Source organism: Staurois parvus, unplaced genomic scaffold (genome assembly GCF_062004578.1).
Source record: "Staurois parvus isolate SC_StPar_1 unplaced genomic scaffold, SC_StPar_1.0 ptg000723l, whole genome shotgun sequence".
Classification (NCBI taxonomy): Eukaryota; Metazoa; Chordata; class Amphibia; order Anura; family Ranidae; genus Staurois; species Staurois parvus.
Genome location: NW_028318519.1, coordinates 1,484,900 through 1,503,661, shown reverse-complemented (window position 1 = coordinate 1,503,661; position 18,762 = coordinate 1,484,900). Strand labels below are relative to the sequence as shown.

Below are 18,762 nucleotides of genomic sequence, written 5' to 3'. Positions count from 1 at the left end.
AAAAGTTTCCGCACTTTTATACACACACACACACACAGTGTGTGTGTGTGTGTGTATATATATATATATATATATATATATATATATATATATATATTTTTTTTTTTTTTAAAGTGTGGAAGAGTCCTCGCATAAATAACACATTTTCTTAATTTTCTCTCTTTTTCCCACCAACAAAAACCAACATAATGAGGGTAACAAGGGGCACGTTTTATTAAAAAAAACAGGTCCAGCAGAGTTGAAAGAGAAATGAAACATAGAAACATCCAGTCTGCCCTTTGTTTTTGTTTTTCAGCCTTTTAGAATATAGATTCATGTTTGTCCCAAGCCTTCACTTACTGGCAGTTTTGGAACTCCCAGGAGCCATTTAAAGTCCATTTCAGCCTCAAAAGCCACCAAAACCATCTAAATGTCACCATCACCATTGACTCCGATGCATTTTACCAACATAATAAAATTTCACCACCAAAAAAAATATGTAAAATTAAAATTCTCACTTTCCCTTTTCCTTGTTCATGGTCTATATAGAGAGAAAAGAAAATCAACATAATGAGGCTAACGAGGGACACTTTTTATTGAGAAAAACAGGTCCAGCAGTGTTGAAAGAAAAAAAAAAAGAAACATAGAAACATCCAGTCTCCCCCTTGTTTTTAATTTTTAATTTTTTGTTTACTTTTTTGAATATAGATCTATATTTGTCCCAAGCCTGCACTTACTGGAAGTTTTGTAACTCCCAGGAGCCATTTAAAGTCCATTTTAGCCTCAAAAGCCCCCAAATCCATCTAAACGTTACCATCACCATTGACTCTAATGCATTCAGCCAAAATATTAAAATTTCACCACCAAAAAATTAATGGAAAATTAAAATGCTCAATTTCCCTTGTTCATGATCTACAGAGAGGATGGAGCAGCCTGAAGTATTGCACTCATTGTTTCAAATACCTGAAAAACCATACCAGGACTGGGGATTGAACCCACGTGGATTGGTCACATTGGATCTTAAGTCCAACGCCTTAACCACTCAGCCATCCTGGTGACCTGTGTGGACCGACCCTGGTGTCACTTGTCAATGCAAGGAGATATTATTGACTATTAACCCCTTCACACCTAAGGGTAAAACAAATCTAAATGCCTACGCACAATTCTGCAACGTTGACAGTAAAACTGTACATATCATCACAACTACTTTGTACATCCAGGTGGATTATACCTTGATTTTTTCATTTGGTGGTAAATGGTAATGGATAGCTTCTAGTTTTCAAAGGAAAACTGGCTCAAAATAGTAAACCAAATCATTTCTTTTTATTTGTGTTTCTTGTTATGACCATAACCTACCACCAAAGAACAACCCAAAATAAATTCTCCAGCTCTTGACGATCACAGCGATACCATATATGTGTATGTTATTTGTTGTTTGTACCTGTAGTACAGCCCAGAAACAATAGTGCACATTTTGTTTTTGTCTTTTTTTTTTACCTAAAACACACTGACACTGACACTAACTGACACTGATACCATTTATTTTTAAATTCTGACCTTTGACCCTGACCTTTGACCCTGACCTTGACCCAAACACTAACCCTGGCACTGAACTAGATCAAACCTTGATCAAGGTAATTTTCTTTACTTTTAAATTTTTTTATATATTTTTTTTTTTATTTTTTTTACAAACTTTTTTTCTCTCTATGCCAGGAGTTAGAGAGATACAATCTATCTCTCTTCTCCATTCATAGAGAGAAAAAAAACAAGGGGGCCGGTCTGCACAGTGACTGATCATTGTGATAGCAAATCAGAGGCTATCACAGCGATCACGTGACCCGGAATCAGGAGTCCCAGGTCCAGATCGTTAGAACGGGCCCCGGGGCTCTCATTGACACTGCAGTCTCGGTGCTGGGAGCGCGCCGAGCGGCTCTCTCCCAGCGCAAAGACAGGTACGCACGGAAAAAAGCCCAGTTCCGTGAGGCCGCATATTTGTGTGCTGTCGGCGTCAGGGGGTTAAGCAACTCTTGGATTGCAGTTTTGTAACTCCCAGGAGCCATTTCAAGTCCATTGTAGCCTCAAAAGCCTCCAAATCCATCTAAACATCACCATCACCATTGACTCCGATGCATTTTACCAAAATATTAAAATTTCACCACCAAAAAATTGAAATGCTCAATTTCACTTTTCCTTGTTCATGATCTACATAGAGGATGGAGCAGCCTGAAGTATTGCTCTCATTGTTTCAAATAACTGAAAAACCATACCAGGAGTGGGGTTTGAACCCACGAGGATATACATCCATTGGATCTTAAGTCCAACGCCTTAACCACTCGGCCATCCTGGTGACCTGTATACATCTATGCTGGTGTCACTTGTCATGCAATGCAAGGAGATATTATTGACTATTAAACAACTCTTGGATTTCAGTTTTGTAACTCCCAGGAACCTTTTAAAGTCCATTGTAGCCTCAAAAGCCCCCAAATCCATCTAAACATCACCATCATTGACTCCGATGCATTTTACCAAAATATTAAAATTTCACCACCAAAAAATGAATGGAAAATTAAAATGCTCAATTTCCCTTGTTCATTTCCTACATAGAGGATGGAGCAGCCTAATGTATTGTTCTCATTGTTTCAAATATCTGAAATCCATACCAGGAGTAGGGCTTGAACCCACACGGATATAAATCCATTGGATCTTAAATCCAATGCCTTAACCACTCACCCACCCTGGTGACCTGTGTATACCTAACCTAGTGTCACTTGTCATGCAAAGCAAGGACACGTTATTGACTTGTAATCAATTCTTAGAAGGTTCGATTGCAATAAAGGACAATGCCATAACATGAGAAGGATTTACATCTATGAGGAAATACAACCAGTAGATCTTAAGTCCAACACCTTGACCACTCAGCCATTGTGGTGAACTGTATATGCTCATCCTGTTGTCACTTGTCATGCAATGCAAGGACATGTTATTGACTTGTAATCAATTCTTAGAAGATTAGATTGCGATAAAGGACAATGCCATAACAAGTGGGAGATTTTAATCTAAGAGAATATATAACCAGTAAATCTTAAATCCAACACCACCCAGCCATTGTGGTGAACCGTATACACGCATCCTAGTGTCACTTGTGATGCAAAGCAATGGCATATTATTGATTATTAAGCAACTCTTAGAAGGTTGGATTGCAACAAAGAACAATATGATACCAGGAGGGGGGTTCAAACCTACACAGGCATAACTCCATAGGATCTTAAGTCTAAAGCCTTAACCACTCAGCCATCCTGGAAAAGATGGAAAAAGCAAAGCCATTCTGGTCACAGGTATTACTAAATTTTTATTTTTTTCCCAGCTGCCGTTGAGTGGTAGTTTACAGATGCACTCGAACCCCAAAAAAACCTTTGGTGCCCAAAAGAAACCATTGAAATGCCAGTTTTTTCCACTGTGAGCCCCACGTTTTATTTGTTTTGAGTTTTATTTTGTTTTTATTTTTATTTGACAAGTGACTTTTAGCTATATAATACAGATTAGCCATGACCAACGTTATGAGACAGATCAATGCATCCCCCCCGGCAGCATCAGATTCGGAACACTTACACGTATGTGATGGGGATATGATAGGATCTAAGGGCTGGGTGTATTTTTCTGCTGGGGAAGGTGAAACATCTGCAGTGAACTCTCTCTCATCCTGAAGGTCCCAATGGGCACCAACTACAGGATGCTCTCCAAGCCAAGTTAACAACATCAAAGGTTCGTGTTGTTCTGTTCAGCGGCCAGCTAGAAACACGGATAACAAAGTCCTAACATCCAGCATCTTGTAAAAGACTCGCAAATCCTTTTATTTCTACTAAAAATGGTGAAAGCAATGTAACCAAATCCTAAAAACGTCTCCGGGGTTTGAGAGGTGTTACAAGGTCGGTCCACTCAAAAACAAAATATTTCGTTGTTCTGTAGGCACTCAACCACATCAACCCCTACACCACCTATGGACCAGAGCATTTCTAACATGTCCACTTTTGGACGGTTTATTCAGCAGTATTAGACCCAAAACTAAAAATGTAATATAGTGCAGCTTACCAATTCACAGATGTGGTGGCTGCATTTGTTTTCTTTTTTTTCTATGTCAATGGTTTTTATTAATTTTTAAACAGTATAAAAGAGAGGCAATAAAACACGCCCACGCAGGGGCTATCAATTGCACAGATAAAAAAAATGCAAAAGAAAAAAAAAGGAAAAACAGTGCTCTAATGCCAACAGGGCAAAAGGTACGCCCACACAGAGGCTATCAATGGCACATAAATTACAAAACATTACTGTAACTGACTATAACAACTAAATGCAGCAGGCCAGTCACACCAAAACAGAGAAAGAATGAAAAAAGAAGAAAGAGGGAAGGAAAAAAAAAAAAAAAGAGAGGGGCAAGGGGCAGGGGTCCAAGAGCGCCAATACTGAAAGCCATTACATCCCCAGACTAGCCAGGGAGAGTGTGGGAAAGGCATATTGCAACCACGGCTCCCATATTTTCAAAAATGTATGTTGGGAGTCGTTGCGGATACTCGACATCTGTTCGTTGAGCATCATAGTGGTCATACGATCCCGCACCCCCTGAAGAGGGACAACCGGACTCTTCCAGACCTGAACAATTGTTCTAGTGGCCGATAAAAACAGATAGGAAGCCAACTTCTGCTGATGAGCCAAGAGGCCCGGTATGGGGCAATGAAGCAAAGCATACCGAGCATCCCGGCGGATGGAGAGATGGAACAAGGTGAAAAGGAGGCCAAACACACAAGACCAAAAACGAAACAGTCTCGGGCATGACCACCAGATATGCAATACATCTCCACGATGGCCACAACCCCGAAAACATTGATCACTACAGGCAGGGTTAGCCCGGGCCAACCGAGCCGGAACCCAGTACCAGCGAAACGATACCTTATAGGCTGCCTCCAGCGTGGTCGTATTAAATGAGCATTTAGCTATGAGTGACCAGGCCTTATTCCAGTCCTCCGGATCCACGGCCACTCCCAGGTCGCGCTCCCACTGAACGACATATGAAAGAGAAGTATGCGGCGAGCGTCTATTCAAAGCTGCATAAAGAAGGGAAGTAAGGCCTGGGGCGCCTGGCCGTTGTTGGCAAAGCTGTTCAAAGGCAGATTTCTGGTACGGGAAGAGAGACGTGCCCCGCAATGAGATCAGCCAATGCCGCAATTGAAGGTAACGAAAAAACTCCGCCGGAGGGACATCCCGTGACTCCCGAAGAGAATTCCAGGTAGGGAAGGACCGAGAGGTCAAAAAGTGTCGTACCTGGGAAAAACCATTGGTCACCCACCAAGAAAACGCCCTTGGTTGATCTAAACCCGGTGGGAAGAGGGGGTTGTTAGTGATTGGGAGCAAAGGCAAAAAAGGTGACATTAGGCCACTGGAGTAACGTACCGAGTCCCACACTTGCAAGCCATGGAGCAAAATCGGACTCAGTGCCGTGGGACGCAGGGCAGAGGGAAGCCATAGAAGTGTCGATATCGCAATAGGGGCACAATTAGGTAGTTCCAGGAGGACCCAGAGAGGTATGTCTGAGGAAGCATGCAACATAGATAGTTTTCTTTTTTTTTAAGCTTTTTTCTATTTATTTCAACCTGGTGATCTGGCCAATAACACACCTCTTGTATTAGAGTGCCCCCACTTTGGATGATTGAGCACAGTGGGCACAGCAGACAGCAGAATTGTCACTAAGGGGGAAGGGGTATGTTAAATGTATTAAAAGATTTAAATACATTAACAAATTGAAGCCAAAGTCCAACTCACAATTTAACCTCACAGCAAACCGTCCTATGTCCTACGAGTTACATCACGATATCAGATGACTTTTTCAAGGGCCTTGAAAAAGTCACGTGATAGTGTGACGTAACGCGTAGGATGCGAGTGTGGTGACTTACTTCCGGTGCAGACGCCATCTTGCTGCACCCAATGAGTTCCCATGCAAGTCCCTATTAAAACGGATTTACACTATGGGAGGTTTCTTTTTATCTTTATCCTATTTGTGAGTTTGTGGCTGGCTGCTTTATACTGGAGGGGACCTGGCTGTTCCTAATGAGGGGGATGTCATCTACCTGAGCAGGTGTCCATTACCAGTGAACATTCCTGGCTTCAAATAACAAAAGCGTTTTGGCCCTTTGAGGGTCGCATCATGGAGGTGAGGGGGCATTTTAGCCACATACGGATTATTTCCATCGGTGGTGATGCACATCCACAATATCACCTGCACTTAGGAGTTATTGGAAAGTTTTTGGTGTATATGCACCTATTTGGACTTGGTTTGTTTTAAGTTTTTTTATTTATTTTTTCATTTTACGTTTTTTTATGTTTACGGACTATTATATGTTCACTTTTTTTATGTGTTTGCTCATAAATACACTTTTTGTATGTGTGTTTTTTGGCACTATTGTATTTAATTGATCCCACATTTAGGGATCTAATTCATGTCACTATTTACTTTTAATATGGCTTAATTTAGCCATTATCTGTCACGATCTGCATGATATTGTTGATCCCTGTTAGGGGTTCACGTTCTCATTTTCACCATCATTTGCATGAATTTATTGATCCCTATTTAGGGATTCACGCTTATTTGTGTTTTATTTTGTGTATGATCCTATTTTGGATAGTGAGGGTATTGGTTCCTGGTTTTTCATACTAGGTGTGATCACTTTTTCACTTGAAATCCCAGAGAGGATCAATCCACTGATTTATTGGCACGTATATATATTTTATGTCACTTTATATTGAGATCCCCAGAGAGGATCAATCCACTGATTTTTTTGTCACAAATATATAATTATGTCACTTAGTTTGTTTTTGCCATATTGTATTATTTTATTATTAGGGTAGCGCTGCATAATTTTGGTTTCTTTAGTCTTTATTTCCACATGGTATATGGTTAGGTGCTAGCAGCTCCCATTCGCCCAATTTATCACGTAATAGTAGCGCAGGAGATCTGCATTATTTTTGCTCAATGCTTGTATGTTAATTCTTCCCTCTTTATTGTGTAATTCACCGCTTCTTTCCATTGTGTCAGTGTGGGAGGATTAGGCAATAGCCAAAATAGGTTTGGGAGCAAGGTGCAGGGCTCTGATCCATAACATATTTTAATCCAAGGGTAACACCTCCTCCTGGATAATACCCAATATAGTGCCCTTAGGGTCTAGAGCAGCAATGGGCAAACTACGGCCCGCGGGCCGTATACGGCCCGGCGGACCTTTTAATCCGGCCCGCGGAGCTAGGCTCCCGCAAGGCCAGTGGTCGGCAAGCCGCGGCTCTTTACAAATTTAGATGCGGCTCTCCTGTGTGCCGGGCGCCCGCTCCCCTCCCTCCTCTCCTCCTCTCCCCTCCCTCCTCTCCTCCTCTCCCCTCCCCTCCTCTCCTCTCGGATGGCCGCCCCCCCTCTCGGATGGCCGCCCCCCTCCCTCCTCTCGGACGTCAGGACTCTGCAGCTGTCAGGATGTAGGCGGGGCAGCGTGACGAACTCCTCTCACAGTCCTCCCTGAAGACCAGAACGGCGCGGGAATACGAGAGGAACGCGCGGACCAAAGGTAAGTGAATTGACACAGGGGGGGGACTTACTATATGGGGGATGAATTACTATATGGGGGACTTACTATATGGGGAATGAATTACTATATGAAGGACTTACTATATGGGGAATGAATTACTATATGGGGGACTTACTATATGGGGAATGAATTACTATATGGAGGACTTACTATATGGGGAATGAATTACTATATGGGGGACTTACTATATGGGGAATGAATTACTATATGGAGGACTTACTATATGGGGAATGAATTACTATATGGAGGACTTACTATATGGGGAATGAATTACTATATGGAGGACTTACTATATGGGGAATGAATTACTATATGGGGGACTTACTATATGGGGAATGAATTACTATATGGAGGACTTACTATATGGGGAATGAATTACTATATGGGGGACTTACTATATGGGGGATGAATTACTATATGGGGGATGAATTACTATGTGGGGGATGAATTACTATATGGGGGATGAATTACTATGGGGGATGAATTACTATGGGGGATGAATTACTATAGGGGGGATGAATTACTATGGGGGACGAATTACTATATGGGGGACGAATTACTATATGGGGGACGAATTACTATATGGGGGACGAATTACTATATGGGGGATGAATTACTATGGGGGATGAATTACTATATGGGGGATGAATTACTATGGGGGATGAATTACTATATGGGGGATTAATTACTATATGGGGGATTAATTACTATGGGGGATTAATTACTATGCTTACTATGGGGGAATATTACTATACTTACTATGGATGACACATACACATCATTCATCTACTCTTGGTCCGGCCCCCGGGTCCAATATATGAACCCATTGCGGCCCTCAAGTCAAAAAGTTTGCCCACCCCTGGTCTAGAGCAAGGGTCTCCAAACTATGGCCCTCCAGGTGTTGAGGAAGTGCAAGTCCCATGAGGCCTTGCAAGACTCTGACAGCCACAGGCAAGGGAGTTGTAGTACCTCAACAGCTGGAGGGCTATAGTTTGGAGACCCTTGATCTAGGTCATGGCAGATCAGGCCAGTATCTAACCGAAGGTGGTCTATTCTTGAGGTAAGAGCCATCTGGAAACCAAAGATAGCCTGCATCACTGCTGAAATGTTTGCAGTGAGAGTCAGGATCCAGAGCCTCTGTTTGAGCAGCCATTTTTGTCCTGTTGGCGTTATTATCTCCAGCCTGTAGGCAGGTTTCCTACTGTTAGTTAGTTAGTTACGGCTGGACTAGCCAAGGTGAAGGGGTTAATGTGTTTCTACCATCTTATCTGTGCTAAGTTTGCGGGTTTTCCTTTGGGTCTGGCCCACCTGTCTTGTGCGATATTGAAACCTCTAGTCTAGAGGGACCTGTGTAGAACAAATGTAGTTAAGTATACCAAAAATTGTGCTCCAATAACAATGTAGTTTGGGACACCTCCACAGCATATGGATCAGAGACCCATTATGAACCGTACAACATGGGCAGTTGGATGCAGAACTTCTACCCCAAGTGTGCAATCGCTGTGGGGTATAATGAACCCTGTGTATAATAAATAGTTGTGTCAACCATTGAGAGGGAGATAATGATACCTTAGGGATGAGTTCAAGAGCTTGCTGCCATTGATCTTTGTAAAGGGACCCAAATCCTCCTCCCATCTGTCTCCACACTTCAAATAAATGTGGCATGTAGGGCTGAGTATAAATCCGCTATCAACGCCCTTTTAGTGCTGGATGAGGATACCGCCATTTCCAGAGGCATTATATTTCAACTCCATCGAGACAGCCTGACAATGTAAAGCATGACCGAGCTAAAGATATTGAAAAAACATCTTATGTGTTAAATGATATGTCTCCACTAGGTTTTCAAAAGATAACAGAACATCATTATTATACAGTTGTTGTAGATGTATAATACCGCCAAGTACAGAAACCTGTAAGTGTGGCCAATTCATGGAGGTTAGGGTTATTCCAAATGGGCATATATCCTTTATGAGATATTAGGTCCCTAACAGATTCCCACAGATGATGAAGCATGTAAAATGTTGGAAATGTACGGTGTACCTGAAATAGACCGGATACCAACAGGTCCACTAAGGGGGCTTACGGAAGTCTGGACAATAAAATGCATTTAATGGGGTCTAGAGTGTTAACTGAATGTCACCCATTGTAAGGGATTTCCAGCAAGAAGATTTGCGATCGGGAACGTGCATGCGCGAAAGAGATCCCGCAGAAGAATTGCCGGTTGTGCGCAGGCGCGCAGGACTGCGCGATCGCGTACATGCAGGCACACGTGCACACGCACGGTGAAGATTGGCGCCATACGGGCTATTTAAGGAGGGCCTCTGCTCAGGTTCAGTGCTGACTGGTCTTCAGCTCCCCCCTGTGTCCTGCTTACTCCTGTACGATTCCTTTGTTGCTGACCCGGCTTGTTCCTGACCCGACTCCGATTACTCTCCTGCTCCTGGTTCCTGACTTCGGCTCTGCTCCTGACTTTGGCTTTTCCTTCTGATTCTGTACCGGGCTGCCCGACTGTTGATGACCCCGGCTATCCTATGACCCTGCTTCTGTCCTGTGTCCTGGCTACCTACCTTGCGCTGCTGCACATCGGGCATTACCCAGAACCTGCTCTGTCTGCTATTACGGTGCCCAAATCAGAAGATACTCTGCCTACCAAGGTCACCACCTGCAAGAGCCGCAAGCAACAACCACTGGTGCTCTTGTCCCCCTGGTCCCTAGACTCCCTCTGTTCAAACCTCAGCGGGGTCAAGGCTAGAGACACAAGTGAGGCCGGCCTCATCAATTCAGTCTCCCATCAGGTACGTGACACCCATACATGTGTTGGAGTTGGGAGGCTAGATAGTAAAATCTGGCGGTAGGGACTGCCAGACCCCCACTATCCTTGGCGAGCTGAAGGGTAGTAAGGGTAATAAGTTCCCAGAACAAAGTATCTATATTTCTAAAAGTTTTTTGAAGGATCCAAACTGGGCAATTATGTAGTTACATAGTTACATACATAGTTAGTCTGGCTGAAAAAAGACAAAAGTCCATCCAATTCAACCATTAAAAAAAAAAAAAAAGTTATAATCCTATACCCACAGTTGATCCAGAGGAAGGCAAAAAAAACCCAGCAAAGCACGATCCTTTTTGCTCCTGTAGGGGAAAAAAATCCCACGAGAAGCAATCGGATATTCCCTGGATCAACTTTACCTATAAATGTTAGTTTCCAGTTATATTCTATGTATCTAAGAAACAAACCAGGACTTTTTTTTAAAGCAATCCACTGAGCTGGCCAGAACCAACTCTTTAGGGAGTCTGTTCCACATTTTCACAGCTCTTACTGTGAAGAAACCTTTCCGTGTTTGGAGATTACATTTCTTTTCCTCCAGACGTAAAGTGTGCCCCCTTTTCCTCTGTGATGACCTCAGGTTTATAGTTGTACACCGAGTTCACTATATGAACCACTGATGTATTTATACATGGATATTATATCCCCCTTATGTATTATACATGGAGATCATATCCCCCCTTATGTATTATACATGGAGATCATATCCCCCCTTATGTATTATACATGGAGATCATATCCCCCCTTATGTATTGTACATGGTGATCATATCCCCCTTATGTATTATACATGGTGATCATATCCCCCTTATGTATTTTACATGGAGATCATATCCCCCCTTATGTATTATACATGGAGATCATATCCCCCCTTATGTATTATACATGGAGATCATATCCCCCCTTATGTATTATACATGGAGATCATATCCCCCCTTATGTATTATACATGGAGATCATATCCCCCCTTATGTATTATACATGGAGATCATATCCCCCCTTATGTATTATACATGGAGATCATATCCCCCCCTTATGTATTATACATGGAGATCATATCCCCCCTTATGTATTATACATGGAGATCATATCCCCCCTTATGTATTATACATGGAGATCATATCCCCCTTATGTATTATACATGGAGATCATATCCCCCCTTATGTATTATACATGGAGATCATATCCCCCTTATGTATTATACATGGAGATCATATCCCCCCCCCTTATGTATTATACATGGAGATCATATCCCCCCCCTTATGTATTATACATGGAGATCATATCCCCCTTATGTATTATACATGGAGATCATATCCCCCCTTATGTATTATACATGGTGATCATATCCCCCTTATGTATTATACATGGAGATCATATCCCCCCCCCTTATGTATTATACATGGAGATCATATCCCCCTTATGTATTATACATGGAGATCATATCCCCCCTTATGTATTATACATGGTGATCATATCCCCCTTATGTATTATACATGGAGATCATATCCCCCCTTATGTATTATACATGGAGATCATATCCCCCTTATGTATTATACATGGAGATCATATCCCCCCTTATGTATTATACATGGAGATCATATCCCCCTTATGTATTATACATGGAGATCATATCCCCCTTATGTATTATACATGGAGATCATATCCCCCTTATGTATTATACATGGTGATCATATCCCCCCTTATGTATTATACATGGTGATCATACCCCCCCTTATGTATTATACATGGAGATCATATCCCCCCTTATGTATTATTCATGGAGATCATATCCCCCTTATGTATTATACATGGAGATCATATCCCCCTTATGTATTATACATGGAGATCATATCCCCCCTTATGTATTATACATGGAGATCATATCCCCCCTTATGTACTATACATGGAGATCATATCCCCCTTATGTATTATACATGGAGATCATATCCCCCTTATGTATTATACATGGTGATCATATCCCCCCTTATGTATTATACATGGAGATCATATCCCCCTTATGTATTATACATGGAGATCATATCCCCCTTATGTATTATACATGGTGATCATATCCCCCCTTATGTATTATACATGGAGATCATATCTCCCCTTATGTATTATACATGGTGATCATATCTCCCCTTATGTATTATACATGGAGATCATATCCCCCCTTATGTATTATACATGGAGATCATATCCCCCCTTATGTATTACACATGGAGATCATATCCCCCTTATGTATTATACATGGTGATCATATCCCCCCTTATGTATTATACATGGAGATCATATCTCCCCTTATGTATTATACATGGTGATTAGAGATGAGCGAAGTATTCAAAAATTTGATTCGGCGAATTCGTGGAAAAATTTCGATTCGAGTCGAATATATTCGCTGTGAATTTAACTTAAAAAAGGGTGTTTCTAGGCTTCAGAGAGACTTAATATTAGTGCAGAACACTGTACCTTTAATTTAAATGCCCTTGGAGTCTGCTGGGGAAGAGAAATAATACTGTCAGGCAGTATGACATGCAGATGAGTGCCGTCGATCTTAGAATCACCGCACACTTCACTCATTTGGGCAGTCACGGGGCCAAAACCAGAGTGTGGAGCCACAGTGTGGCGGTGGAGGCAGCAGCAATGGGAGGCCATACAGCACCCTATGACAAAAATGGAAACCACCAGCAGTGTGAGGAGACCTGAAAGTGGCACATGGCAGAGTGTGGCGATAGAGACAGCAGCAATGGGAGGCCGTACAGGGACCCATGACACACTCTGGACCTGGCAGCAGCATGAGGAGGCGGTACAGGGGCCCATGACAGATTACGGGCCTGGCAGCAGCATGAGGAGTCGGTACGGGGGCCCATGGCAGATTACGGGCCTGGCAGCAGCAATGGGAGGCCATACAGGGACCCATGACACACTCTGGACCTGGCAGCAGCATGGGGAGGCGGTACAGGGGCCCATGACAGATTACGGGCCTGGCAGCAGCATGAGGAGTCGGTACGGGGGCCCATGACACACTCTGGACCTGGCAGCAGCATGAGGAGGCGGTAAAGGGGCGCATGACAGATTACGAGCCTGGCAGCAGCAACTTGGACAGGAGGACGTTCAGCTTCTGCACCGTCGGGTGCGTGCTCGCAAACTGTTGTCTCTTGGAAACGGATTCCAAGAAAGACTGCTGACGGAATCCGTGAAGAGGAGTAGCAGGAGAAGGAGCATCTGAACGAGCGGAATATGCCAACAAGCGACAACAGGGGCCCATGACAGATTACGGGCCTGGCAGCAGCATGAGGAGTCGGTACGGGGGCCCATGGCAGATTAGGGGCCTGGCAGCAGCTATGGGAGGCCCGTAATCTGCCAGCACCCTATGACAAAAAATGGAACCCACCAGCAGTGTGAGGAGACCTGAAAGTGGCACATGGCAGAGTGTGGCGATGGAGACAGCAGCAATGGGAGGCCGTACAGGGACCCATGAGAGACTCTGGACCTGGCAGCAGCATGAGGAGGCGGTATAGGGGCCCATGGCAGATTAGGGGCCTGGCAGCAGCTATAGGAGGCCCGTAATCTGCCAGCACCCTATGTCAAAAAATTCAACACACCAGCAGTGTGAGGAGACCTGAAAGTGGCACATGGCAGAGTGTGGCGATGGAGACAGCAGCAATGGGAGGCCGTACAGGGACCCATGAGAGACTCTGGACCTGGCAGCAGCATGAGGAGGCGGTATATAGGGGCCTATGGCAGATTAGGGGCCTGGCAGCAGCTATAGGAGGCCCGTAATCTGCCAGCACCCTATGTCAAAAAATTCAACACACCAGCAGTGTGAGGAGACCTGAAAGTGGCACATGGCAGAGTGTGGCGATGGAGACAGCAGCAATGGGAGGCCGTACAGGGACCCATGAGAGACTCTGGACCTGGCAGCAGCATGAGGAGGCGGTATATAGGGGCCCATGGCAGATTAGGGGCCTGGCAGCAGCTATAGGAGGCCCGTAATCTGCCAGCACCCTATGTCAAAAAATTCAACACACCAGCAGTGTGAGGAGACCTGAAAGTGGCACATGGCAGAGTGTGGCAATGGAGACAGCAGCAATGGGAGGCCGTACACGGACCCATGACAGACTCTGGACTTGGCAGCAGCATGAGGAGGCGGTATATAGGGGCCCATGGCAGATTAGGGGCCTGGCAGCAGCTATGGGAGGCCCGTAATGTGCCAGCACCCTATGTCAAAAAATTCAACACACCAGCAGTGTGTGAGGAGACCTGAAAGTGGCACATAGCAGAGTGTGGCGATGGAGACAGCAGCAATGGGAGGCCGTACAGGGACCCATGACAGACTCTGGACTTGGCAGCAGCATGAGGAGGCGGTATATAGAGGCCTATGGCAGATTAGGGGCCTGGCAGCAGCTATAGGAGGCCCGTAATCTGCCAGCACCCTATGTCAAAAAATTGAACACACCAGCAGTGTGTGAGGAGACCTGAAAGTGGCACATGGCAGAGTGTGGCGATGGAGACAGCAGCAATGGGAGGCCGTACAGGGACCCATGACAGACTCTGGACCTGGCAGCAGCATGAGGAGGCGGTATATAGGGGCCTATGGCAGATTAGGGGCCTGGCAGCAGCTATAGGAGGCCCGTAATCTGCCAGCACCCTATGTCAAAAAATTCAACACACCAGTAGTGTGAGGAGACCTGAAAGTGGCACATGGCAGAGTGTGGCGATGGAGACAGCAGCAATGGGAGGCCGTACAGGGACCCATGACAGACTCTGGACTTGGCAGCAGCATGAGGAGGCGGTATATAGAGGCCTATGGCAGATTAGGGGCCTGGCAGCAGCTATAGGAGGCCCGTAATCTGCCAGCACCCTATGTCAAAAAATTCAACACACCAGCAGTGTGAGGAGACCTGAAAGTGGCACATGGCAGAGTGTGGCGATGGAGACAGCAGCAATGGGAGGCCGTACAGGGACCCATGACAGACTCTGGACTTGGCAACAGCATGAGGAGACGGTATATAGGGGCCCATGGCAGATTAGGGGCCTGGCAGCAGCTATGGGAGGCCCGTAATGTGCCAGCACCCTATGTCAAAAAATTCAACACACCAGCAGTGTGTGAGGAGACCTGAAAGTGGCACATGGCAGAGTGTGGCGATGGAGACAGCAGCAATGGGAGGCTGTACAGGGACCCATGAGAGACTCTGGACCTGGCAGCAGCATGAGGAGGCGGTATATAGGGGCCTATGGCAGATTAGGGGCCTGGCAGCAGCTATAGGAGGCCCGTAATCTGCCAGCACCCTATGTCAAAAAATTCAACACACCAGCAGTGTGAGGAGACCTGAAAGTGGCACATGGCAGAGTGTGGCGATGGAGACAGCAGCAATGGGAGGCCGTACAGGGACCCATGACAGACTCTGGACTTGGCAGCAGCATGAGGAGGCGGTATATAGGGGCCCATGGCAGATTAGGGGCCTGGCAGCAGCTATGGGAGGCCCGTAATCTGCCAGCACCCTATGTCAAAAAATTCAACACACCAGCAGTGTGTGAGGAGACCTGAAAGTGGCACATGGCAGAGTGTGGCGATGGAGACAGCAGCAATGGGAGGCCGTACAGGGACCCATGAGAGACTCTGGACCTGGCAGCAGCATGAGGAGGCGGTATATAGGGGCCTATGGCAGATTAGGGGCCTGGCAGCAGCTATAGGAGGCCCGTAATCTGCCAGCACCCTATGTCAAAAAATTCAACACACCAGCAGTGTGAGGAGACCTGAAAGTGGCACATGGCAGAGTGTGGCGATGGAGACAGCAGCAATGGGAGGCCGTACAGGGACCCATGACAGACTCTGGACTTGGCAGCAGCATGAGGAGGCGGTATATAGGGGCCCATGGCAGATTAGGGGCCTGGCAGCAGCTATAGGAGGCCCGTAATCTGCCAGCACCCTATGTCAAAAAATTGAACACACCAGCAGTGTGTGAGGAGACCTGAAAGTGGCACATGGCAGAGTGTGGCGATGGAGACAGCAGCAATGGGAGGCCGTACAGGGACCCATGACAGACTCTGGACTTGGCAGCAGCATGAGGAGGCGGTATATAGGGGCCCATGGCAGATTAGGGGCCTGGCAGCAGCTATGGGAGGCCCGTAATCTGCCAGCACCCTATGTCAAAAAATTCAACACACCAGCAGTGTGTGAGGAGACCTGAAAGTGGCACATGGCAGAGTGTGGCGATGGAGACAGCAGCAATGGGAGGCCGTACAGGGACCCATGACAGACTCTGGACTTGGCAGCAGCATGAGGAGGCGGTATATAGAGGCCTATGGCAGATTAGGGGCCTGGCAGCAGCTATAGGAGGCCCGTAATCTTCCAGCACCCTATGTCAAAAAATTCAACACACCAGCAGTGTGAGGAGACCTGAAAGCGGCACATGGCAGAGTGTGGCGATGGAGACAGCAGCAATGGGAGGCCGTACAGGGACCCATGACAGACTCTGGACTTGGCAGCAGTATGAGGAGGCGGTATATAGGGGCCCATGGCAGATTAGGGGCCTGGCAGCAGCTATAGGAGGCCCGTAATCTGCCAGCACCCTATGTCAAAAAATTCAACACACCAGCAGTGTGAGGAGACCTGAAAGTGGCACATGGCAGAGTGTGGCGATGGAGACAGCAGCAATGGGAGGCCGTACAGGGACCCATGACAGACTCTGGACTTGGCAGCAGCATGAGGAGGCGGTATATAGGGGCCCATGGCAGATTAGGGGCCTGGCAGCAGCTATAGGAGGCCCGTAATCTGCCAGCACCCTATGTCAAAAAATTGAACACACCAGCAGTGTGTGAGGAGACCTGAAAGTGGCACATGGCAGAGTGTGGCGATGGAGACAGCAGCAATGGGAGGCCGTACAGGGACCCATGACAGACTCTGGACTTGGCAGCAGCATGAGGAGGCGGTATATAGGGGCCCATGGCAGATTAGGGGCCTGGCAGCAGCTATGGGAGGCCCGTAATCTGCCAGCACCCTATGTCAAAAAATTCAACACACCAGCAGTGTGTGAGGAGACCTGAAAGTGGCACATGGCAGAGTGTGGCGATGGAGACAGCAGCAATGGGAGGCCGTACAGGGACCCATGACAGACTCTGGACTTGGCAGCAGCATGAGGAGGCGGTATATAGAGGCCTATGGCAGATTAGGGGCCTGGCAGCAGCTATAGGAGGCCCGTAATCTTCCAGCACCCTATGTCAAAAAATTCAACACACCAGCAGTGTGAGGAGACCTGAAAGTGGCACATGGCAGAGTGTGGCGATGGAGACAGCCGCAATGGGAGGCCGTACAGGGACCCATGACAGACTCTGGACTTGGCAGCAGTATGAGGAGGCGGTATATAGGGGCCCATGGCAGATTAGGGGCCTGGCAGCAGCTATAGGAGGCCCGTAATCTGCCAGCACCCTATGTCAAAAAATTCAACACACCAGCAGTGTGAGGAGACCTGAAAGTGGCACATGGCAGAGTGTGGCGATGGAGACAGCAGCAATGGGAGGCCGTACAGGGACCCATGACAGACTCTGGACTTGGCAGCAGCATGAGGAGGCGGTATATAGAGGCCTATGGCAGATTAGGGGCCTGGCAGAAGCTATAGGAGGCCCGTAATCTGCCAGCACCATATGTCAAAAAATTCAACACACCAGCAGTGTGAGGAGACCTGAAAGTGGCACATGGCAGAGTGTGGCAATGGAGACAGCAGCAATGGGAGGCCGTACAGGGACCCATGACAGACTCTGGACTTGGCAGCAGCATGAGGAGGCGGTATATAGGGGCCCATGGCAGATTAGGGGCCTGGCAGCAGCTATGGGAGGCCCGTAATCTGCCAGCACCCTATGTCAAAAAATTCAACACACCAGCAGTGTGTGAGGAGACCTGAAAGTGGCACATGGCAGAGTGTGGCGATGGAGACAGCAGCAATGGGAGGCCGTACAGGGACCCATGAGAGACTCTGGACCTGGCAGCAGCATGAGGAGGCGGTATATAGGGGCCTATGGCAGATTAGGGGCCTGGCAGCAGCTATAGGAGGCCCGTAATCTTCCAGCACCCTATGTCAAAAAATTCAACACACCAGCAGTGTGAGGAGACCTGAAAGTGGCACATGGCAGAGTGTGGCGATGGAGACAGCAGCAATGGGAGGCCGTACAGGGACCCATGACAGACTCTGGACTTGGCAGCAGCATGAGGAGGCGGTATATAGGGGCCCATGGCAGATTAGGGGCCTGGCAGCAGCTATGGGAGGCCCGTAATCTGCCAGCACCCTATGTCAAAAAATTCAACACACCAGCAGTGTGTGAGGAGACCTGAAAGTGG

The 18,762-nt window shown here is 46.4% G+C and overlaps 3 non-coding genes across 3 annotated transcripts; all 3 read right to left on the bottom strand.

The window, feature by feature from the left end:
• Positions 1-953: 953 nt before the first annotated feature.
• Positions 954-1,035, bottom strand: TRNAL-UAA (transfer RNA leucine (anticodon UAA)). Its single transcript has one exon. It is a non-coding gene; the product is annotated as a tRNA-Leu (tRNA).
• Positions 1,036-2,243: 1,208 nt separating this feature from the next.
• TRNAL-UAA (transfer RNA leucine (anticodon UAA)) lies at positions 2,244-2,326 on the bottom strand. The gene has a single exon. It is a non-coding gene; the product is annotated as a tRNA-Leu (tRNA).
• Positions 2,327-2,636: 310 nt separating this feature from the next.
• TRNAL-UAA (transfer RNA leucine (anticodon UAA)) lies at positions 2,637-2,719 on the bottom strand. Its single transcript has one exon. It is a non-coding gene; the product is annotated as a tRNA-Leu (tRNA).
• Positions 2,720-18,762: the final 16,043 nt, after the last annotated feature.